Source organism: Lithobates pipiens, unplaced genomic scaffold, assembly GCF_037356315.1.
Source record: "Lithobates pipiens isolate NorthernLeopardFrog02 unplaced genomic scaffold, aLitPip1_a1.2 Scaffold_16, whole genome shotgun sequence".
Taxonomy (NCBI): domain Eukaryota; kingdom Metazoa; phylum Chordata; class Amphibia; order Anura; family Ranidae; genus Lithobates; species Lithobates pipiens.
In genome coordinates, this window is record NW_027507748.1 from 215,220,942 (window position 1) to 215,245,874 (window position 24,933).

Sequence of the window (24,933 nt, forward strand, 5' to 3'; positions counted from 1 at the left end):
TTCCTCCTTATTTGTCCCTCATTTTGTTCTGATCTATATAGTTGTATATAAAATGCACTTTTCATCTTTCAAAAAGGGTTTCCCAGCGCTAAACCTTTCATCTAATGTCTAAATTGCTTTGTTTGTAAATTTCCAAAGCCAATCTAAAGGAATATTATTGGTAAAAAAAAGCCCTTGGGGGGTTTAACTAATAATTTTTAATTTAATTTTGGTATAATTCTCCTTTAACCACTTAAGGACCACCCACCGTCGTTTTATATCGATACTTTGAAAAGGAATATTATTTTTATGGCAGCATCTGCCATCATCCCAGTATCTTCTTCTTCAGCGGGCGGTCCGCTTTCAGTTTAAACTGGTCTCTCCGGCGGATTTGTTGCAAGATCACTTTTATCGGCAGCGGGAGAGGGGCCCCCCTCCCGCTGCGCTCAGCTGCTTACTGGAGCCATAGTAGCAGGGGAGGCGATCGCATCCTGTCTCCTGTGTGGTATGGAGATGAGTGAGGGGAAGATGGTCCCCACCGGTCTCCATATCATTGCAGGGCAGGAGCGACGTCAAAACGTCACTTCCGCTCATAGCTCTTAAAGGGACTTTTTTAATTTTTTTCAATTGACATTAAATTTTTTTTTTCATTGCATTTTTGTGTAAATATGATATCTAAGGTCTTTTTGACCCCAGATCTCATATTTAAGAGGTCCTGTCATGCTTTGTTTCTATTACAAGCGATGTTTACATTCTTTGTAATAGGAATAAAAGTGACACTTTTAAAAAAAAAATTTTAAAGAACAGTGTAAAAATAAAAGGTAGGATAAATAAGAAAATGTGTTTTAAACGCTCCCCGTCCTGCTGAGCTGGCGTGCAGAAGTGAACTAAGCAATTTTCTAGCAAAAAAATAAATATGTTTTTAACCACTTCAGCCCTGGACCATTTTGCTGGTCAAAGACCAGACCACTTTTTTGCGATTCGGCACTGCGTCGATTTAACTCACAATTGCTCGGTCATGTGACATGGCTCCCAAAGAAAATTGATGTCCTTTTTTTCCCCCACAAATAGAGCTTTCTTTTGGTGGTATTTGATCACCCCTGCGGTTTTTATTTTTTGCGCTATAAACAAAAATAGAGCGACAATTTTGAAAAAAACGCATTATTTTTTACTTTTTGCTATAATAAATACCCCCCAAAAATATATAAAAAAAATGTTTTCCCTCAGTTTAGGCCGATACGTATTCTTCTACATATTTTTGGTAAAAAAAAAAATCGCAATAGCGATTATTGATTGGTTTGCGCAAAAGTTATAGCGTTTACAAAATAGGGGATAGTTTTATGGCATTTTTATTAATATATTTTTTTTACTAGTAATGGCGGCGATCAGCGATTTTTATTGTGACTGCGACATTATGGTGGACACATTGGACATTTTTGACACGTTTTTGGGACCATTGTCATTTATACAGCAATCACTGCTATATAAATGCAGTGATTCCTGTGTAAATGACACTGGCAGTGAAGGGGTTAACCAGTGGGTGGCAGTGTAGGGGTTAAGTGTTCCTAGGGGTGTGTTACTAACTGTGGGGGGCTGGGCTTTAATTTAGTGAACACTGAGCGGCGCACTCGCGATGGCAGGACGGCAAATTTAAAGGGTCGTACAGATACGCCCATTTGCCTACCCGTGCCATTCTGCCGACGTACATCGGCGTGCGCTGGTCGGGAACCGGTTAACTTGTAAACACCAAATCTCAGAAAGAGGCTCGGTCCTTAAAGCGGAGGTCCACCCTAAAGTGGAGCTTCCGCTCATTGGAACCCTCCCCCCCTCCGGCGCCACAATTGGCACCTTTCAGGGGGGAGGGGGGTGCAGATACCTGTACAGTACTTCCGGCATAGATATCTGCAGAAGGTACGCCCCTTTCCGCAGAATCTACGCCCCTTTCCGAAGGTCCCCCGCTGTCTGCTGGGAAACACACGGATCCCAGAGACAGCGGGGACCATCCTTATTGCGCAGCGCGACTCGCTCATGCGCAGTAGGGAACCGGGAAATGAAGCCGCAAGGGCGGGTAAGTGTCATTATTTTAAAAGTCAGCAGCTGCAGTATTTGTAGCTGCTGGCTTTTTTTTTTTTTTAAACGGCGGACTCCCGCTTTAAGTGGTTAAGGAGGTATTTTAGGGGATGTGTCCTATGCCTACATAATTTTGCTAATAGGTGTCCATTATACCCATCTGAAAAAGTTAGGAGGTAAGAAATTTCCCCCTGAAGTCACCCAGAATAGTGCAGGAACTACTTTTGGGAATCGGTGCGGCGTTGCACCAATTTGGGCAGTTCCATTGCCATCAACAGACGCTGATTTGGCCTGCAATTTGACATGTCAATTCAGAGGTATGTGAACATGGGTGAAGTTGCATAGATATGAATGGAAATCATGAGGGGCAACTTTTCATGGGACTCTGAGGTCCAAAGCTACATGAAAAGTTACCCAAGTGTGAAAGTAACCTAATGAGATTAATTGATAACACCTTTTGAATTAGGCCCTATTTGCACTTGTGCGACCTTAAAATTGCACAGCCGTGACTTGAAGCAATGCCTGTGTCATCTTGTGGTATATGGACCTCAAATCACATCAAAGTCAAACCAAGGTAGTGCAGGGACAAATTTGCCCTCCTTTCAGGATGCACATGTGACAATAGGGTCAAATTCAAAGGTGTTATCCATGAATCTCATTCACACTGCTGCTACCTGAAAGTCACACTATTTTGATGCAACTTGGCCCCAACTTCTGGGAATACCTGTGTAATAAAGCAACCTATGTACCTCAACTCGCATGAAAGTCACACCAAAGTAGTACAAAGACTACTTTGAAGCCGATGCAACTTTAAGTAGCACAGATATGATTGGTTATCATTGAGAATCAATGGGGAACTTGTCATACAACTCGGAGGTCCAAATTTGCTGGAAAAGTCACCCAAGTGTGAAACAAGAGAAATATATATATATATATATATATATATATATATATATATATATATATATATATTTTTTTTTTTTTAAAGGAGCTCTTGTTTATATTTGCATAGTCCTCACTGATTTACATCAGCAGAACAAATGCAGGAAGTGATTTGTGGTGATGCCCAAAAAAAAAAAAAATCAATAAACCCCACCCACACCAAATCTAACTATCACATCCACCTCCACCTCGAGTAAGCACAAGTACATATCCTACACTCACCAGGCAAATGAGCAGCACCTCCTCTTTGCTAAAGAGGGACCTCGCCATGGCCACCTAGATAGAGATACTGACTAGGGATGAGCTCAGGCGTGTTCGCATGGACCACGTGCAGAACCCTCCAGGAAGTCGGCGCAGCGCTGTGCTAATCACAGACAGTGAGACATTGCCCGATCTCTGCAGCCGCACATCGGGGCAATGTCTCACTGCCTGTGATTAGCGCTGCGCCAACTTCCTGGCAGGCTCTGCACGTGGTCCATGCGAACACACCTGAGCTCATCCTTAATACTGACCAGCACTGGAACTTCCGGGTGATTACAAGGACTCATTTCCAGGTCAGAAGGTGAAACCACGCTCTTTTGATCGCAACCACGATTAGAATTTCTTTTTTTTGTTTGGTTGCAGATATGCAAATCTGTATTTCTACAGATACCGATATTTGAAGGCAAACTTAAGAGAGTTTTATAAGAAATGGTGTCCCTGGAATTGCAGCAGGTGAATTGCAAAGACAAAGGCCCAGTGTGAGCCCTGATTCACAGCGGAAGGAAATCGTGCAAGTTCAGCTAAACTCACACAGTTTCATTCCCATGTGTTTCTGCACAGATTTCAATGGAAATTGCACCCCAAAGTCGCCAAAAGTAGTACCAAAACTTTTGGAAATTGCAGCGCTGCACTGATAAGGATGGTGCAATTTCCATTGATTTGGCATGCGATTTGACATGTCAAATCACACCAATGTGAACCAGGGCTGACGCATACAGCACTGCCTATCCACCAGCTGAATTCATTACCTGCAATTCTCCACAGCTGTTATATACAAAGACTCCACCTAAACACATTTATCTTTTACTTGCATGTGTGCTGAAGAGATTTGTTTTTTTGGTGCACAATTATATCTTAATTTCTATGGGTATAAGTAAGATATTGCACTTCCTTAAACAAACACCCCCAAAACTAATTAAAGAAGAAATAAAAGAGAAATAACAACAAACAAGCTCAATATACTTTTATTTTGCCAGCAGAAACAAAATTATGTAAATTTACTAGCATAAAAAAATAAATATTCTACAGGATATAAGGTGCTACATTTAGCAAAACAGTTAGCAATTGGGTTTTAACCACTTCACGCCCAGGCCAATTCTGACATTTCTCTCCTACATGTAAAATTCATTTTTTTTTTTTTAAAAGACCCTAGAGAATACAATGGCGATTGTTGCAACTTTTTATCTTGCACTGTATTTGCGCAGCAATTTTTCAAACACGTTTTTGTCAGAAAAAAACAGTTTCATGCTTTAAAAAAAAAAAAAAAGTAAAGTTAGCCCAATTTTTTTGCATAATGTGAAAGATGAAGATACGCCGAGTAAATTGATACCCAACATGTCACGCTTCAAAATTACACGCGCTCGTGGAATGGCGCTAAACTTTGGTATTTAAAAATCCCCATAGGCGACGCTTTAAATTTTTTTACTGGTTACATGTTTTGTGTTACAGAGGAGGTCTAGGGCTAGAATTTTTGCTCTCACTCTAACGTTCGCGGCGATACCTCACATGTGTGGTTTGCACACAGTTTTCATATGTGGGCGGGACTTACGTATGCGTTCGCTTCTGCGTACGAGCTCACGGGGACAGGGGCACTTTAAAAATGTTTTATTTATTTTTTATTGTTAATTTTACTTTTTTTTTTAGTTTGACACTTTAAAAAAAAAAAAATTGATTACTTTTATTCCTATTACAAGGAATGTAAACATCCTTTGTAATAGGAATATGGCATGATCGGACCTATTTACAGTGAGATATGGGGTCAATAAGACCCCATATCTCACCTCTAGGCTGGGAAGCCTAAAATCAAAAAACAATCAAAAAAACAAAAACTATCACGGCTTCCCAGCCGAGGTCGCGCCATTATTTGAATGCAGAGGCCGGGCGAGACATCATAACATCGCGCCCGGCCTCCGAACAATCATAGAGACTCCGGCGACCATCTGGTCCACCGGAAATCTCTATGATCATTAGCCGGGGGCCGGCGGATCCTGTGTCTGACTCACCCATGGAAGCAGTGAGTTGGTAGAAGCACTGGAGGGCAGTGGGAGGGGGGGGGGGGACGTCCCCCTCCTGCCGTCCGTAAGAACGATCAAGCGGCGGAACAGCCATTATGATCGTTCTTATGGTGCAGGGAACCCCCGGCTGAAAATGCCGATATCTGAATGATGTCTGTAACCTCAGGCATCATTTAAATATAACCCCGGAAAGTCGAGGCCGTCCCAGGACATCCTCCCAGCGCAAAGTGGTTAAGGGCCCTGCTCGTACAATCTAAAATTTGTCTAAACTTTAGAGTGAACACAGCTTTACTTTCAGTGTATAATGGGCAACACATCACATTTTTATCTGCAAGATTATAGAAACATACTTAACAGTCATTATTCATACAAAGCATTCCAACATGATATTAAAAAAAGGCACATATTCAAACTATAACACCCACCACCACCCTAAAATCCACACGTAAATTGGGGAGTATGTTCTGCTTAAAGCTGCATTTCTGTGTACACATTTAAACAATGAGATCAAAGAGTAGAAGGTCAGGAGATGCTCCCAAACCATGAATGCTTGTTCAGACAGAGACAATACACACACATTGACAGCATGGCCACATAAACCCACTTTTGATGGACAAAATGCACAAGAATTTTAGCAAACAAACAGCCCTAGTTGGGCATTTGTCAATATGCACAATAACATTCCTTCTCCCCCACAAATCACAGCAAAAAACTTGGCGACTTTTCAGGCCAAACTAACCCCTTCTACTGCAGTCCTTTATATAAGGTTGTAGTGCTAGCACACTGACACACGCCCAATAGAACTATGCACCCACCGGTATCTTTCAATCTGTCTTTTCATGCACCTAATGAACAGGAACACATAATACTAATTGCAACTGTGTTACCCCTGGCTATGTGCATCAAATCTTCGACTACAAGCCAAAGATCGAAGTCCATTTACATACACATAAACAAAGCAACAGTTTTCTAAGCATATGTTCCTGTGCAGTGTAAACCCTACAATTTTAAATGTCCAAGTCCCTGGGCATGATTAGTGCCAACAAACATTAACATCAATCCCTGGCTGCAATGAGCTTCCAGTCTAAAGTCCAAAACTAACTTTTGACAGGAGACAAATAAAATGCCAGTATGTCTTTGGATTGTTTTGAGAAACACACACATGGAGAAAATATAAACTTTAACACAAGAATTAGGATGTTGGAGAATTGAACCAGCAACCCCAGTGCTGCTAGATGGAATTGCTACCCACTTAGCCAGCAGGTAGGCTCACACATGTAGTCTGCATCTCTGTGGTGTGAATCAGCCCTTAGGCTAGATTCACACCTGTGCAGTTTTAGTGCATTTTGCAGATTTGCACTACAGATTGTGTTCCATATGAAACGACGTTAAATGGACTCCAGTGCAAATCTGCAAAATGCAAAAAGCACTAAAAATGCATAGGTGTGAATCCAGCCTAAGTCCATAGCCATGCTCAGTGTCAGAAGCAATATACAATATATTGGCCTAAGTATTGGGACACCTGCCTTTATACGCACATGAACTGTAATGGCATCCCGGTCTTAGTCCGTAGAGTTAAAAATTGATTTGGCCCACCCTTTGCAGCTGTAACAGCTTCAACTCTTCTGGGGATACTTTCCACAAGGTTTAGGAGTGTGTCTATGGGAATGTTTGACCATTCTTCCAGAAGTGCATTTGTGAGGTCAGGCACTGATGTAGATGAGAAGGCCTGGTTTACAGTCTCTGCTCTAATCCATTCCCAAGGTGTTCTGTTGTGTTGAGGTCAGGACTCTGTGCAAGCCAGTAAAGTTCCTCCACCCCAAACTCACTCATTCATGTCTTTATTGACCTTGCTTTGTGCAGTGGTCCAAATCATTTGGTGGAGGGGGGATTATGATTTAGGGTTGCAACATGACTGCACACCAGTGCACAAAGCAAGGTCCATATAAGACATGGATGAAGGAGTTTGGGGTGGAGAAACTTGACTGGCCTGCACAGAGTCCTGACTTCAACCCGATAGAACACCTTTTGGCTGAATTAGAGCAGAGACTGCGAACCAGGCCTTCTCATCCAACATCAGTGCCTGGCTTCACAAATGCGCTTCTGAAAGAATGGTCAAACCTTCCCATTGACACACTAAACCATGTGGACAGCCTTCCCAGAAGCTGTTATAGCTGCAAAGGGTGGGCAAAATCAAGTTTTAACCGTACAGACTAAGACTGGGCTGCCATTAAAGTAAGTCGATGTGTGTGTAAAGGTAGGTGTCCCAATACTTTTGGCTAGATAGTATGACAAGATTTACAATGGTGGTGGAACCCTCCTACACATAAATACTATGTTTAGTAATAATTTTAGGACCTGAGTCCAGAGTTATGTTTAACAGTATAGGGAGATGAGACAACTTCTCTACATGAAGCGGCACACTTGACCCAAGGAGATACTAAGCAGAATTTCTAACCTCTAAGCCACAGAGCCACCACATGTGGAAACCTCCTACACATAAATACACATATACTGCATTTCTTTGGGCATATAGTTATTTTTTTTAGTTATTTTTCTTGATTTTTTCTGTGATATTTGGTGGGTGAGTTTAGAATAGTGATGTTACCCTCAAAGTTTTGGGAACTACATTTTGATTTCTGATGTTGGTACACATCACATTTTTGGGATCAAATTATGATTATGTGGAAATAATAAAAAACACACAAAATTGTGACCCATTTTAAATTTGCATCAGCAATGGTATTGTTTGTGGTTTATTTCAGAGAAAGATACATTTCATCTCAACATTAAAAGTATTTATTTGGGGAAGTTACAGTTGTACCATTAGAATCAATGGCTAAAATTTGCATTGGACTATAATAGCGACGATTTTCATTCTCAAAAACGCATTTTAGCCCAGCGCTAATTTTGGTATTTACTATAGCACCTTGTAAAAAAGCCATGGGAGATAAAATTAGAGCTGTTTGCAGGTCTGAGCATGCTCAGCAGTGTTGGAACCTAGTTGTACATAAATAGGGAATTTATCTCTTTTCAGACTTTTAAAGATATTTCAGTGTAGAAATAATTTCTCTTTCGTTCATTGACGGACACAGCACCTTTAATCTTGACCTTAGGTTATATCGTCACCTTCAAACGAGGAAAAGGCAGAACATGTAAAAACAGCAAAACCGCACAGTACCGCCCAGGGGGCAGTCCTACTGGCTATAACCCCTCACTCTGCTTCCAGCAGCTCAGTTTTTTTTTCTGCCTAGTATAGGAGAAGGACTTGGCTCCCTGTGGGGACCAATGGTCCTTGGAATTTTTTCTTTTTTCTGCTTTTTGATTCCTGTGATCTACAGTCAACAGCTGGGCTGGGTGACAGGCTGGATAATATATATCTGTGAGCTTCCGCGCTCTATGAAAAATTGGGAAAGGTAAACCAAAAGCAGCAGCAATCACTGTATGAGTGAACTCTCAATGTATAGACTAAATTAAAAAGGGGGGGTGTGTGCGCTAACTTTTAAAACCAAAAATCAGAAGAAATAACAAACAATGTCCTAAATAGCAACCAAGTGTAAATATATGTAGAATATGTGGACCAACACAGGCAATTAAAAAATAAATAAATAAGTGGACATATACGTAGAATATGTGAACCAACACAGGCAATTCAAAAATAAAAAGTGACTTAGTGCAAAATTTAGATGAAAATTGCTGCATACATGAAAAACGCATAAATCATGTGTATAAAATATTAAAATAAAATCAAATAGGTGAATTATAGCAGCAAACAGTGGAATATAATGTGATACAGACCATATACGTGAAACACAGTGATATCAGTGCATTAGACTAAAGTGTCCCAAATAGGATGCAAACATGCAACTCAAAAAATCGCAGCAGAAAAAATAACAGCAGAAAAAATAAATAAATTTAAAGTGCAATGTGCCAAAAGAGGGACGATCCTGCGGTGGTGATCCGTGCCAGTAGTGCTAGCGCTAGGTAATTACCTCCCCGCTGCAAGATAAGCAGCGAAAAATCACACAGGGCAACCAGGTAACAGAGGATGATCCAGGGGATGGCTGTACAGCAGAGTCTTTGGAATAACACAAATATCTCCAATTTCCTCGTTAGTGATATATGGTCACCAGGCTCAGAAGGATAAACCAAAAAATACCGCCATAGTGTAGTAGTTTAAAACACAATTTTATTATAAGTAAAATATCTACTCAGAAGGAAATGTAAACACTAGCACAGCAGACCGCCGAGCGTCTTGCCCGGATGTAGACGTCACTTCCGGTTCCTACGCGTTACGTCATCAATAGGACTTCAACTGGGATCTCAGTTGAAGTCCTATTGATGACGTAACGCGTAGGAACCGGAAGTGACGTCTACATCCGGGCAAGACGCTCGGCGGTCTGCTGTGCTAGTGTTTACATTTCCTTGTGAGTAGATATTTTACTTATAATAAAATTGTGTTTTAAACTACTACACTATGGCGGTATTTTTTGGTTTATCCTTCTGAGCCTGGTGACCATATACCACTAACGAGGAAATTGGAGACATTTGTGTTATTCCCAAGACTCTGCTGTACAGCCATCCCATGGATCATCCTCTGTTACCTGGTTGCCCTGTGTGATTTTTCGCTGCTTATCTTGCAGCGGGGAGGTAATTACCTAGCGCTAGCACTACTGGCACGGATCACCACCGGAGGATCGTCCCTCTTTTGGCACATTGCACTTTAAATTTATTTATTTTTTCTGCTGTTATTTTTTCTGCTGCGATTTTTTGAGTTGCATGTTTGCATCCTATTTGGGACACTTTAGTCTGATGCACTGATATCACTGTGTTTCACGTATATGGTCCGTATCACATTATATTCCACTGTTTGCTGCTATAATTCACCTATTTGATTTTATTTGAATATTTTATACACATGATTTATGCGTTTTTCATGTATGCAGCAATTTTCATCTAAACTTTGCACTAAGTCACTTTTTATTTTTAATTGCCTGTGTTGGTTCACATATTCTACGTATATGTCCACTTATTTATTTATTTTTTAATTGCCTGTGTTGGTCCACATATTCTACATATATTTACACTTGGTTGCTATTGAGGACATTGTTTGTTATTTCTTCAGATTTTTGGTTTTAAAAGTTAGCGCACACACCCCCCCTTTTTAATTTAGGCTGGATAATATAGATCCCGGTAGTCTCCCCAGCCTGGCCATCGAGCGTGTGCAAACCCTAGCTACGCGCTGGGTTGGCAATGACATGCCCCGTCTGGTCCAGCAGCAGCCGGGGAGCTGTATGCCCCGGGGGAAACACATATGACCGGGCTACTGCTGTCCGTGTCACAGTGTGCCATGACCGACAGCTACCCCGTACTGCTTGGGTGAAGGGTCTGTCCATGGAATGCATCCAGCAGTCCCGGCAGGAGGGGTAAGTATGGTTCCACCTGTTTCGGCAGGATGGAGCAGCTAGACATTCCCTGGGAGGTCGACTAGGGGGTCTCTCCCTCTCCCTTTCTTCTCTCCCTGTCTCTTTCCCTAAGGGGTGCAGTGCACGTACCTGGCTCGGGGGGGTCTCTGGGTCCTGGCAGGGGGCTGCACTGGGCGGTTGGTGGTCCGCTCGTTTTCTCCCTGTTTTTAGACCGTTTTTGGAGTGGCTGTCTGTTGCCATGTGAGGACTGGCCGCCACGCGAACCGCGGCCATTTTCTTTTAGCCGCAGCCAGGTTCTTAACTGTGGCCATTTTCCCGGCACTCTCAGACGTTCTTTGCTGAGGCAGCGGGCGGCCATTTTCTAGTAGCATCAGGTTTATTTTACTCTAGCGCTGGGCAGCTGGTTTAGCCTGGAACAGTGCAAAACTAACACAGAACACCTCGTGGCTGGCACAGAGGAGAGCGGACGGTGGCAGCAGCACAGAACAGTACCTGGGTCAGGGTGGTGAGTTCTGCAGGGGGTCCCTCAGTCTGTGGCAGTTAGGGGGTGGGCATTTTTTGTGGCTTGCCTTACTAGTGACAGGCGAGAGTGGGTCAGCATGGCGTCAGAAGCTGGCGCTTCTTCCCCAGACATCCCTGTTATTGCAACCGGTTCCCCTGCACCTGTGGTGCCTAGGGACACTCTGTCGGCAGTCCTGGAGTCCTTTGTTGCCAGGGTGGAAGCGGCGTGCTTCCAAAGGTTGCTTTGGCATTTCATCTAAATTAGGACATTGGGCTTCCGTGCTTATGTCACATCCCAAAAAGGTTGCTTTGCATTCCTTGGACGTGGGCTCTGCTGGATTATCTGTCTGCTACAGCTCCTTTTCGGAGGTCGGACTCCCTGGTTGTATTGGCGGCTGGTCCGAAGAAGGGCCTGGCGATCTCGTCGGCCACCATTTCTAGGTGGATCAGACGGATTGTGGTTCACCCCCCTTTCCTGTCATGGCACATTTTACCAGGGCGATTGGTGCTTCCTGGGCTTTCCGACATCAAGCGTCCATTTCCCAGGTGTGTAAGGTGGCGACCTGCTCGTCCATTCACTCTTTCACAGAATTTTACAAGGTTGATGTGAGCGCATCTTCAAATGCGTGCTTCGACCGAAAGGTTTTACGCGCCCCCCCGCTCGCTCCCTAAGCCGATGCGAGTGCCCGGCGGGGGACACGCGGAGAACCGGGAGGTGTGTGTGTAAACACACAATTTCCGGTTCTCTGAGCAGTGAACTGACAGATCGTCTGTTCATACAGAGTATGATGGTTAGTTTCCTTGCACAGTCCCATCCCCCTTCAGTTAGAACACTCCCTAGGATACATAGTAACCACTTTTTTTTACAGTAATCAAAGCAATTTTAATCGCACTGATCGCTGTGTTAATGCCAGTGGTCACAAAAATGTGTCAAAATTGTCTGACGTGTCCGCCATAATGTGGCAGTCACGTTAAAAATCGCTGATCGCCACCATTACTAGTAAATATTTAAAAAAATGCCATAAAAGTATCCCCTATTTTGTAGACGCTATAAATTTTTCTCAAACCAATCAATATACGCTTATTGAGATTTTTTTTTACCAAAAATATGTAGAAGAATATGTATCGGCCTAAACTGAGGAAAAAAAATGTTTTTTTATATATTTTTTGGGGATATTTATTACAGCAAAAAGTTATAAAGAATGCGTTTTTTCAAAATTGACGCACTTTTTTGTTTATAGCGCAAAAAATAAAAACCGCAGAGGTGATCAAATACCACCAAAAGAAAGCTATATTTGTAGGGGAAAAATAGAATGTCAATTTTGTTTGGGAGCCATGTTGCACGACCGCACAATTGTCAGTTAAAGCGATGCAGTGCCGAATCGCAAAAAGTGCTCTGGTCTTTGGCCAGCCAAATGGTCCAGGGCTTAAGCGGTTAAAGCGGGGTTCCACCCTAAAGTGGAACCTCCGCTGATCGGATCCCTCCCCCCCTCCGGTGTCACAATTGGCACCTTGCAGGGGGGAGGGGGGTGGAGATACCTGTCAAAGACAGATATTTACACCCACTTCCGGGCATAGACTCCTGTGGGAGTCTACGCCATTTCCTGTCCTGCCGCGCTGTCTGCTGGGACACACACGGGTCCCAGTGACAGCGCAGAGAATTCCTATTGCGCTGCGCGACTCGCACATGCGCAGTAGGGAACCGGGAAGTGAAGCCGATTCGCTTCACTTCCTGATTCCCTCAACTAGAATGGTGGCGGCAGCAGCCGAGGGCCGAGCGATCGATCGGCCTCGGCTGCCGGCATCGCTGGAACCCGGGACAGGTGAGTGTCCATTTATTAAAAGTCAGCAGCTGTAGTATTTATAGCTGCTGGCTTTTAATTTTTTTTTTTTTGGTGGAATCCCTCTTTAAGGTTGCAACTCCTCTGTTGAGGAGTTCTTTTTGTTATCGGTGAAGTTTATTTTCTTTGTGTTCCCACCCCTCGTTTTTGACACTGCTTGGGGACATCCCTAAGGTCAAGATTAAAGGAGCTGTGTCCGTCAATGACCGAAAGAGAAAATAGGATTTTTTTACTCACCGTAAAATCCTTTTCTCTGAAGTTCATTGACGGACACAGCACCTACCCCTTCTATTTATGTTTGTACTGCTTTTTGATGAACTGAGCTGGAAGCAGAGTGAGGGATTATAGTCAGTAGGAACGCCCCCTGGGTGGTACTGTGCAGTTTTGCTGTTTTCACATGTTCTGCCTAGTCCTCTCCTGAAGGTGGCGATATAGTCTAAGGTCAAGATTAAAGGTTCTGTGTCCGTCAATGAACTTCAGAGAAAAGGATTTTACGGTGAGTACACAAATCCTATTTTTTTTCACAGTTTAAAAAGCAGAGTACCAGTTAGGCAATTATATCATGCTCTAAACATTATTTGCATGTGCACTACTCCAAGTTTTAGCAGAGTAAAGCCTGGTACACGCGATCGGATTGTTGGTCAACAAATCGTCAGACTTTTGCCCGAAAGGCGTATGCCAGGAACTTTTCTTGCATACAAACGGTACACAATTGTCGGGCAACAAACACAAATGAAGTGACGTACTACATGGAATTTCAGCTCTTGAGCACCACCTTTTGAGCACCTTCTGCTAATGTTGTGTTTGGTGAGCATTGATTTCGAGCATGCGTGTTTGTACTTTGGACTTTTATGTGACGGATTTGTGTACACACGATACAAAAATATGACAACAGATCGTTGTCCGCCGAAAATTTACTAGCTTGCCATCCAACATTTGTTGGCCGAAAGTTGGACAACAATTGTCTGATGGAACGTACTAACGGTTGGATTTTAGACAAACAGCCTGTCACCACACAATTCCCTGCCGAAAATCCGATTGTATGTACGAGGCTTAAGGGTTTGCGCCGTTTTGTTTTCAGGAAACTATAGTAAATTCAGTTTTGGGAGTATTTTGTTACTAGCGCTATAGTGAATACCGGTTTAGCGCTAATTCAAGGTCTAACTAGCGCTAATTCAAGCTAAATAGCGCCACACAAGTTAAAATCTTTTTTTTTGCTAGAAAATTACTTAGAACCCGCAAACATATTTTATATATATATATATTATATATATATATATATATTATATATATATATATATATATATATATATATATATATACATATATACATGCATACATATATTTATTTTTTCGAACACCCTAGAGAATAAAATGGCAGTCGTGGCAATACTTTCTTTTACACTGTATTTGCGCAGCGGTCTTAGAAGCGCACTTTTTTTGGAAAAAATATACTTTTTTGAATTAAAAAAATAAGACAGCAGTAAAGTTAGCCCATTTTTATTTTTTTTCTATTGTGAAGGATAAGAGTAAATTGATACCCAACATCTCACGCTTCAAAATTGCGCCCGCATGTGGAATGACGACAAACTTTTACCCTTAAAAATTTCCATAGGCGATGTTTAAAATTTTCTACAGGTTACAAGTTTTGAGTTACAGAAGAGGGCTAGGGCTAGAATTATTGCTCTCACTATAACAATCGCAGCGATACCTCACATGTATGGTTTGAACACCATTTTCATATGCAGGCGCTACTCTGTGCATTCGCATCTATGCGCGAGCTCATCGGGATGGGGCACTTTAAAATTTAAAAAAAAATTCTTATTTATTTTACTTTTCATTTTTTATTTTGACACAAGTTTTTTTTTTTTTTTTTTATGTAAACATCCCTTGTAATAGAAAAAAGCATGACAGGACCTCTTAATTAGGAGAGCTGGGGTCAAAAAGACCTCAGATGTCATATTTACACTAAAATGTAATAATTAAAAAAAAAAAATTTGAAAAAAATTAAAAATAAAAATGTCTCCTTTAAGAGCTATGGGTGGAAGTGACGTTTGATGGTGCTTCCACCCTCCCATGCAATGAAACCGAGCAGGGGCCATCTTCCCCTCAGTTGGCAGCCATGCATCCATGGGAGAGGACGCGATCGTCTCCTGCGCTACCGGCGAGTCCAGAGCATGGTGGGAGGGGGAGGCACCTCACCCGCCACCAACAAAAGTGATCTCGTGATGAATCCGCCGCAGAGACCACTTTAATCTTAAAGAGAAACGCAGGCTGTTCCTGAAAATACTGGGGTTATGGCAGCTAGCTGGCATCAAAGTACCGATGTACGGGTACAGCGATTTGCGTGAAGTGGTTAAGCTCTACCCTTCTCTTTAAAGATTTTATGACTTATTAGGATCAGTTTTCCACTAACCCTTTGTTCCTGTGACACCCTATAGCTTTTTTACTCCCTACCAATGGACCAGTGGCACAGACTATTATGTCCTTCCTGGTGCCTTCTGTTTCCTTGGTCATCACAGAACATCTTGGACTCCTTCACCAAAAAGAGTAATTTTCCTTGTTTCTCACAGTCCCTGCAAAAGATGTATCTGTTATCCATTTTCCTTGAGTTTATCAGATGCTTGCCTATTTCCCTCCTATTTACTTTTTTTTATTTATTACAGGTACTTATTTAGCACTGTCAATTTACACAATGCTATATATATATATATATATATATATATATATATATATATATATATATATATATATATATATATATATATATATATATATATATATATATATATATATATATATATATATATATTGTACATTCACATCAATCCCTCCTTCTGCCCTTGTTGTTTTAACTTTGGATAGTAAAACTTCCTGTTTTTTGTCTGGTAAAAAGCCTAGGCTTATGACATAATGCACAGCTCCCTGGAGTGGAGGGAGATTTCTGCAGCATATTTGGCAAGTACAGAATCACAGTATATATAAAATAATATGCAAAGTGGTTGGAGGTAACCAAATTATGTGAGCAGACTGCAGTTCCTCTTTAACCTACCAGCATGTCTTTGGAGTGTGTGAGGAAACGAGTAACTGGCGGAAACCCACACAGGGGGAACATTCTTCAGGGAATCTCAGAGATAACCTGGAAACTCCTCTCCCTGTATTTCCCTTTCTGGTGCTATCTCTCCATCCATTGCAATTCTACTGTGTTGGAGAATCTTCAAGTTGGCCTATGGTACTTTCCTCCTAGATGTCCCACAACGTTTGCTGGATTTTAGTCTAAGTTCATCCTGGAAGCATTCCTGGAAGCATTCTCTCTCTCTTCTCATACACTCCTTGAGTCTGTTTGACAAACAGTTTTCAGGTTCCGGCATCTAAGATTCCTCAGTCATTCAGTGAGGGTTCCTTATGTTCCTTTCTTGTATTTTCCGTCTTCATCTGGAACACCATGGCTCAGTGTTAGTGCCCTAGAGCAGACCATTCCACAGCAGAGTCACTCTTCTCCAGGGCTTTTCCTCAGATGGAATGTGTCAGTACTCAGTACTGGAACCTCTAGCAGTGTTGGGAGCGAGAGGCAGCTTCCCTATACACAAGGTTTTCACGTGGGAAGGGGCACATTCATGGCAACAAGGGGGTTGCTTTTGTGTGCTAAACATGCAGTATGGACTTGAACATAATAGTTCACCACTGACTGCTGTAACTTCAATGTTCACTGTTGTAAACACAGCCAGCAATCACAGAGAAGGCCTTACTCACTTCCGTTGTTGGGTTTTGACAGATGACCTAACCTATACAGATCCCAGCAGTGGAAGCAAGTAGTGAAAGAACTCTTCTGGGACCGACAGCTCTGTTTACAGCACCGAGTAGTGAAGTTACACCAGCAGTGAGCTGCTGCAATATACTGTATGTAGCTCTGACTCCCGAAGGAGCGGTTGAATTTATTGGGCTTACTGTTGCCTTCTTCACCTCGTATGCGCCTAGGGGTTTCCCGAGGTAGATGGCCCAAAAACTGCAGAGACTGATGACAGATCCACTTTTATTTGCAAAAAAAATAGTTAACAACAGTCTCTCAACATAGGATCAGAGGGTTTGGGTGAAAAGTCCAGGTACTCTTAATGGTAAAGTCAGTATAAAAGAGAAATCTCTTACTTTGCATAAATCCAGAGAATAGCCATTCACAGCTGGATTCTCACCCTAGTTGGATAGTCCTTCTCTCACCAGGCCTAGCAGCCAACAGGGTGCTTGAGTGAGAAACAAGTCTCTGCCACAGACTGTTATAGAGCATGTGAGGGAAACTTGAAAAACTTGTAGAACACTTGTGTGGTACCAGTATCTTGCAGCCGGTCTGGCGATACCGCACAAGATTTGATTCACTTTGGTCCTTCAGCTTTTCCAGGCTCTTGTTGAGAAGCCAACCCTTGCGTGGCCTTCTCCTGAAGAGTCCTCCCCTGGATAACTTCACAGTTGCTGGGCCTCTCCCCTAACCGAGACTGCAACGGACCACCTCCGAATCCCTTCCTCAGTTTCCTCACCTCAGGCTAGCCAGCCCCAAGACACAAAGTCGGATGGATCCACACCCCAGGCCATGGAAGTCCTGGGGGCTGGTCAGGGGAACCAGGACCATGCAGTGAGAAGATACTTCTGGACCAGAACCCCGAAACACATGACATCCGCACCTTAAGTACCCTCTCCCAGAAGGCACAGCAAGAGTGACACTCCCACTGGGCTGGTTCCGAGAGAAAGTAACCTTAACGCACCCAACTAGACTGTGTTTCCATGCCTGCCGCAAGTGACAGCGCCACCTATGGCTAGGTAGAACACCCGTTAGTCCAGTCAGACTGATGCTGAGGTCAAAATTTAGAGTAATCAAACCTAAACCAAACTGCGGTTTAAGGGCAACATTAAATTTCAAAAACATATAGCGCGTGCTCTTAAGGAACCGGCGCTACATGTATATCATTACATAGTTGGTAAGGTTGAATAAAGACACCCATAAATCCCATTTAACCTGTGTTAGCGTGTGTGTATGTGTTTATGCCACTACCATTGCCCATATCCCATGTATATTGCATTAGCGAAGATGCCCATATTCATACTCCTTGCTGACACCACCAACTCTCAAAGGGATTTCCACATCCTTATCGCTCTAACAGTAGAGAACCCGTTATGCAGTTTAGGATTAACTGCTTCTTGTCCAACTTCAATGAGTGGCTGCGTGTCTACTGAGACTGAATAGTTTACTCCTTATAGACTCACCATTCAGATATTTGTATATTGCAATCATATCTCCTTTTCTATTTTCTCCAGGGAGAGTACGTTTAATGATTGTAGTCGTTCCTCATAACTAAGGTCCTCCAGTCCCTTTATTAGCTTTGTTGCCCTTCTCTTGAAGACATACTCAAAATGTGGCTGTACCAGAGTTTAACCACTTAACAACCGGCCCATAGCCGAATGACAGCTACGGGGCGGTTGCTTAACTCTGGGAGGCCGTCATATGACGTCCTCCCAGAATTCCGCTCTTGCGCGCTACTCGAGAGCATCCATGACCTCCGGGTACACATCACGGATCATGGTAAATGGCCGCTCATCGCAGCCGTTTACCACTTGATCGCTCCGTCAAATAACGGAGCGATCACTTGTAAACAAACCGGCGTCATGTTATGACGCCGGTTCTTCCCTCCCCTCTCTGTACAGATCGGTACAGTGAGAGGGGAGAGATCGGTGTCAGCAACGCTGTGGGCTGGATCTGCAGTGCCCACAGCGCTGCTTGCCGACAATTAACCCCTCAATTCCCTGCCAATACTCTGCAATACCCAGCAATGCCCTGCCAATACTCTGCAATACCCAGCAATGCCTTGCCAATACTCTGCAATACCTTGCCAATACTCTGCAATGCCCTGCCAATACTCTGCAATACCCAGCAATGCCCTGCCAATACTCTGCAATGCCCTGCCAATACTCTGCAATGCCTTGCCAATACTCTGCAATACCCAGCAATGCCCTGACAATACTCTGCAATACCCAGCAATACTCTGCAATAGCCTGCAATATCCTGCCAATACTCTGCCATAAATTGCCATACCCAGCCATACTCGGTGATGCCCTGTAATACCCAACCATACTCTGCAATACCCAGCCATAGTCGGTGATACCCTGCAATACCCAGCCATAGTTGGTGATACTCTGCAATACCCAGCCATACTCGGCCATGCTCAGCCATATTCGGATACCCTGCAATACCCAGCCATACTCGGTGATACCCTGCATTACTCGGTGATACCCAGCCATGCTCGGCCATGCTTGGCTGTACTCAGCCTCTGTATGTGGCCAGGCTGTGGAAGTCTCACACATGTGGTATTGCCGTACTCAGGAGGAGTAGGAGAATCTATTTTGGGGTGTCATTTTTGGTATGTACATGCTATGTGTTAGAAATATTGTATAAATGGACAACTTTGTGTTAAAAAAAATGCATTTTAACCACTTCCCGCCCGCCGGCCGTCATATGACATCCTTGACTTTGTGCGGGGATCTCTGAATGATGCCTGTAGCTACATGCATCATTCAGATATCAGCTTTTTCAGCCGGCGATTTCCTACACCATAAGAATGATCATAGCGGCTGTTCCGCTGCTTGATCGTTCTTACAGGAGGGGAGAGGGGACGTACCCCCCCTCCCGCTGCCCTCCAGTGCTTCTACCGACTCACCAATACAATCAAAGCCAGAATCTTTTTTGTTTTGTTTTGTTTTTTATTTCAGGCTTCCCAGCCTAGAGGTGAGATGTGGGTTCTTATTGACCCCACATCTCACTGTAAAGAGGACCTGTCATGCCATATTCCTATTACAAGGGATGTTTACATTCCTTGTAATAGGAATAAAAGTGATAAAAAAAATTATTTTAGGGGAAAAAAAGTCATACTAAAATAAATAAAGTAAAATTAACAATAAAAAAACAAATGTAAAGCGCCCCTGTCCCCATGTGCTCGCATGCAGAAGCGAACGCATACGTAAGTCCCGCCCACATATGAAAACGGTGTTCAAACCACACATGTGAGGCATCGCTGCGAACGTTAGAGCAAGAGCAATAATTCTGGCCCTAGACCTCCTCTGTAACTCAAAACATGTAACCAGTAAAAACATTTAAATTGTCGCCTATGGGGATTTTTAAGTAGCGAAGTTTGGCGCCATTCCACAAGTGCGCAATTTTGAAGGGTGACATGTTAGGTATCTATTTACTCAGCGTAACTTCATCTTTCACATTATGCAAAAATATTGAGCTAATTTTACTGTTTTGTTTTTTTAAAGCACAAAACAGCTTTTTTTCCAAAAAAGCGTTAGAAAAATTGCTGCGCAAATACCGTGTGAGATAAAAAGTTGCAACGACCACCATTGTATTCTTTAAGGTCTTTGCTAAAAAAGCATATATAATGTTTTGGGGTTCTATGTAATTTTCTAGCAAATAAATTATGATTTTTACATGTAGGAGAGAAATATCAGAATTGGCCTGGGTGCTCTAGAACGCCTGATGGTGCTCCCTGCATGTTGGGCCTCTATGTGGCCATGCTGTGTAAAAGTCTCACACATGTGGTATTGCCATACTCCGGAGTAATAGCAGAATGTGTTTTGGGGTGTAATTTGTGGTATGCATATGCTGTGTGTGAGAAATAACCTGATAATATGACAATTTTGTGGAAAAAAAATGAAAAAAAAATCTTGATTTTGCATAGAATTGTGGGAAAAAATGACAACTTCAAAAAACTCATCATGCCTCTTACTAAATACCTTGGAATGTCTTCTTTCCAAAAAGGGGTCATTTGGGGGGTATTTGTACTTTTCTGGCATGTTAGAGTCTCTAGAAATGAGATAGGCCGTCAGTACTTCAGGTGTGATCAATTTTCAGATATTGGCACCATAGCTTGTGGACTCTATAACTTTCACAAAGACCAAATAATATCCACCAATTTGTACTTATTTTTTACCAAAGATATGCAGTAGTATAAATTTTGGCCAAAATTTATGAAGAAAAATTACTAATTTGCTAAATTTTATAACAGAATCAAAGAAAAATTAATTTTTTTACAGAATTTTTGGTCTTTTTTCTTTTATAGCACAGAAAAAAAAAAACCCAGCGGTGATTAAATACCACCAAAAGAAAGCTCTATTTGTGTGAAAAAAGGACAGAAATTTCAAATGGGTACAGTGTTGCATGACTGAGTAATTGTCATTCAAAATGTGAGAGCACCAAAAGCTGAAAATTGGTCTGGTTATTAAGGGTGTTTAAGTGCCCAGTGGTCAAGTGGTTAATAAAGTGGTAGAATTATAGTTTTATCTTCTGAGTAAATGCCCTTTTAAATGCATGCTAATAGTTTGCAGCCTTGCTTTCTGCAGCTTGGCATTGCATGCTATCGCTGATCTTGTGATCTACCAGGACCCTCAGATTCTTTTCCGTCCCTGATTCCCTCAGCAGTTTTTTTTAATGTATTACATTTTTCAATATTAATCCTCATTTGCCATGTAGTTACTTGCACCTCTATTTTATCAAGGTCTTGTAAAGTTTTTATATCCTACTGTGAAGTTATTACCCTGTTTAGCTTTATCATCAGCAGCAACTAAGTTTAAACTATTTATACCATCCTCTATATCATTGGAACAAATAAAACAAGATTAGTCCTGGAACTGAGCCTTGGGCTACCCCACTTGCAACTCCAGACCATTGAGAAGATACGCTATCACCACTCTCTAGACACGCTTCTGTAACCATTTTTCTATTCAGATACATACACTATCGTCAATGCCAACAGACCTCAATTTGTAAATTAAGCCTTATCATGTGCAACTTGAGACTACCGGGTAAGCTGCAGAGATGCTAAATAGAACAGTGCTGTCAGTGATGTCAAAAGTCAGCAGCACAGGGTACCTGATGAGGGTCGATGCAGAGTAAATATGTGTTCTCTATATGACTCTGCAGAGCAAATCCTGATTTGAAATGTGACCTTTTGCTCCTGGCCATTTGATAAGGGCCACTGTGCCCATGACAACCCCCAGCATTCTCCCTGCAGCTCACTTTAAAATTACAGGAGATCTACACATATGTATATATGCATATAATATGCCTAGAGTAAAAAAATAAATGGCAGGGAAGCTGTGGGTGGGCTGTACAGTTCATGATGGAAGGTAATGGCTATACTTCTGTAAACGCTGATGCTTCATTCCATCTCTGTTTACCTGCATATAGAGTATTTTCCAAAACGCAGAATTGTCACGTTTAGGAAAATATTTACACATGCATGTGTGGATAAATGCTGATGCAATGAAGTGTCAGCATTTACATAAGTACAGAGGCGTATGAGGGAATACTTTCCATGCTGTTCAGGTTGGCTTTGTAGAGAGCTGATTTGTTGCCCAATATCCACTTATACAATTTTCCTTGAAGATGAGAAAATGTCTTGAGAGCCTCCCAAGCTGCCGAGAGTTCTAATGCCCCGTACACACGAGCGGACTTTTCAACATCCAAAGTCTGACGGACTGATTCCGTCAGACTATTCGATCGTGTGTGGGCTGCAACGGACTTTTGATTCACTAAAGTCTGACGGACTTTAGAATATGGAACATGCTTCAAATTTTTCCGACGGAACTCCGCCGGACCCGGTCCCTTCGAAAAATTCGCTCGTGTGTATGCTATTCCGACGGACTAAAACCGACGCTAGGGCAGCTATTGGCTACTGGCTATGAACTTAGTTATTCGAATCCAGTCGTATGTCATCACGTTCGAATCCGTCGGAGTTTAGTTTGATTGTGTGTGGCCAAGTCCGCTCAGCCGAAAAGTCTGTCAGAACTCTGTCGGAACTCCGGCAGAACTCCTTCGGAAGTCTGTCGGACATAAGTCCTCTCGTGTGTACGGGGCTTTAAACAATCAGAGTGACATGGAACAGTCATCTTCCAATGCCCTGAGCATGTTCTCCCAGGCAGTGGGCCCCCAGCCCCCAGAGACTAGCATTCAAACTAAAAATGATCCAACCTCAGGGCTGAGGGGCCTTCCCAGAGACCAGTTGCCTTGCACTATCCACCTCATCAAAGGCATACACAATAATATCTTCTGGTCCCATTGGAGAAGGAAGTCAGTCTGCAATAATTTAATCACTGAGCCCAAGGGACTACTTGAATGGCTGCTGTCATTAGCCAGAGATGAAGCATGCAATCCTCCACACTCAATGGAGGTTTGATGACTGTGCGCACACATCAATTGTGCCCTCTTATTGTGAGGTAACATTTATATCCTTATTTATATAATATCCTCCTCCTTCTCCAGTCTCATCCCCCCACCCCATGTTGTCCTTCTCCTCCTCCATCCCATGTCCACCCCTGCTCCATCCCATGGCCTTCTACTCCTCCTGTCCCATTCCCCCATCCCATGTCCTCCTCCTCCATCCCATGTCCTCCTCCTCCTCCAGTCCCATTCCATGTTCTCCTCCATCCCACGTCCTCCTCCTTCAGTCAAATCCCATGTCCTCCTCCTCCTCCTCCAGTCCCATCCCACATTCTCCTCCTCCATCCCATGTCTTCCTCCTCATCCAGTCCCATCTCATGTTCTCCTCCTCCATCCCATGTCCTCCTCCTCCAGTCCAATCACATGTTCTCCTCCTTCTCTATCCCATGTCATCCCCCGCCTCCATCCCATGTCCTCCTCCAGTCCCATCCCATGTTCTCCTTCTCCTCCATCCCATGTCCTCCTCCTCCAGTCCCTTTCCATGTCCTCCTCCATCCCATGTCCTCCCTCTCCAGTCCAAACCCATGTCATCCTCCAGTCCTATCCAGTGTTCTCCTCCTCCTCCTCCTCCTCCATCCCATGTCCTCCTCCTCCAGTCACACCCCCCATCTAATGTCCTCCTCCTCCCACATCCTTGGTGATACCAAGACAGGAAGTGAGGGGAGATCTCAGTGGGGACATAGCCAGCAATATACTGAGATTTCCCCTCAATTCTAGTCTATCGAGTATATTAAATATAATGTATAATATGGACATAATTTGGACATTCAAAGGCAACAATCACTCCCTGCATGTGGGTCAGCACTGGAGAAGCTCTGCCCAACACATATCCTGCTGAAAGCCATGCCATAGGATACCATAGGTGAAGGAGTTCAGCCTGCCCTGGGTGCCAGCACTGACCAGAATGATCGGGAAGCACGGCAGCCTTCACTCAAATACATCCTCTACTTAGCCAGCTGCTTCTCCCCCACATGCTTGTTATCCTCCCGCAGGACCCCAGCTCTGCACTCTGCTGACAGGAGCTGAGGGGAGGTCGAGAGCACTTTGCTGGGCTGAGTATGCAGCAGACGTCCCGGAGTGACCAGTACCGACTCCTTCCCCTAACATTGCAGAGCCCGCACACTCCTGTTGCCTGCAGTAACTTTCCTATCTGGAGCTCCGCCGTTATCCTGCAGGGGTCGCCTGTCCAGAGATTAGGGAGGAACAAGAGGGCAGTCTGTCTCCTGCCGGCAGGGCCGGATTAACATGGGGGCTATTGGAGCTGCAGCTCCAGGCCCCTTTCTCAAGATAGGCCCATTTGCCCAAAAAAATAAAAATAAATAAATAAATAAAAAAAGATTGACTTTGAGGATTGTAGCTCGGCGATCAGGAGTCACAGAGACCCCACATTTTGGGGGGTAGGTAGCTAAAGACCCACTCCAGCACTGGTTAAAATTTGGGGCTGCTATCATCTATGGTTCCCGAGATACAGGGCTGCTTGCGCAGCCTGTCAGAAGCTACATACAGAGCGGCCAGTTTAAACACAATCTGGAACACTCTGCAGCAGACTGAGAGGATGAACTCACAGTGCTCATAATAATTATTTGTATATTACTTATGATAATTAACCCCTTGCCACCCAGGCCCATTCTGGGACT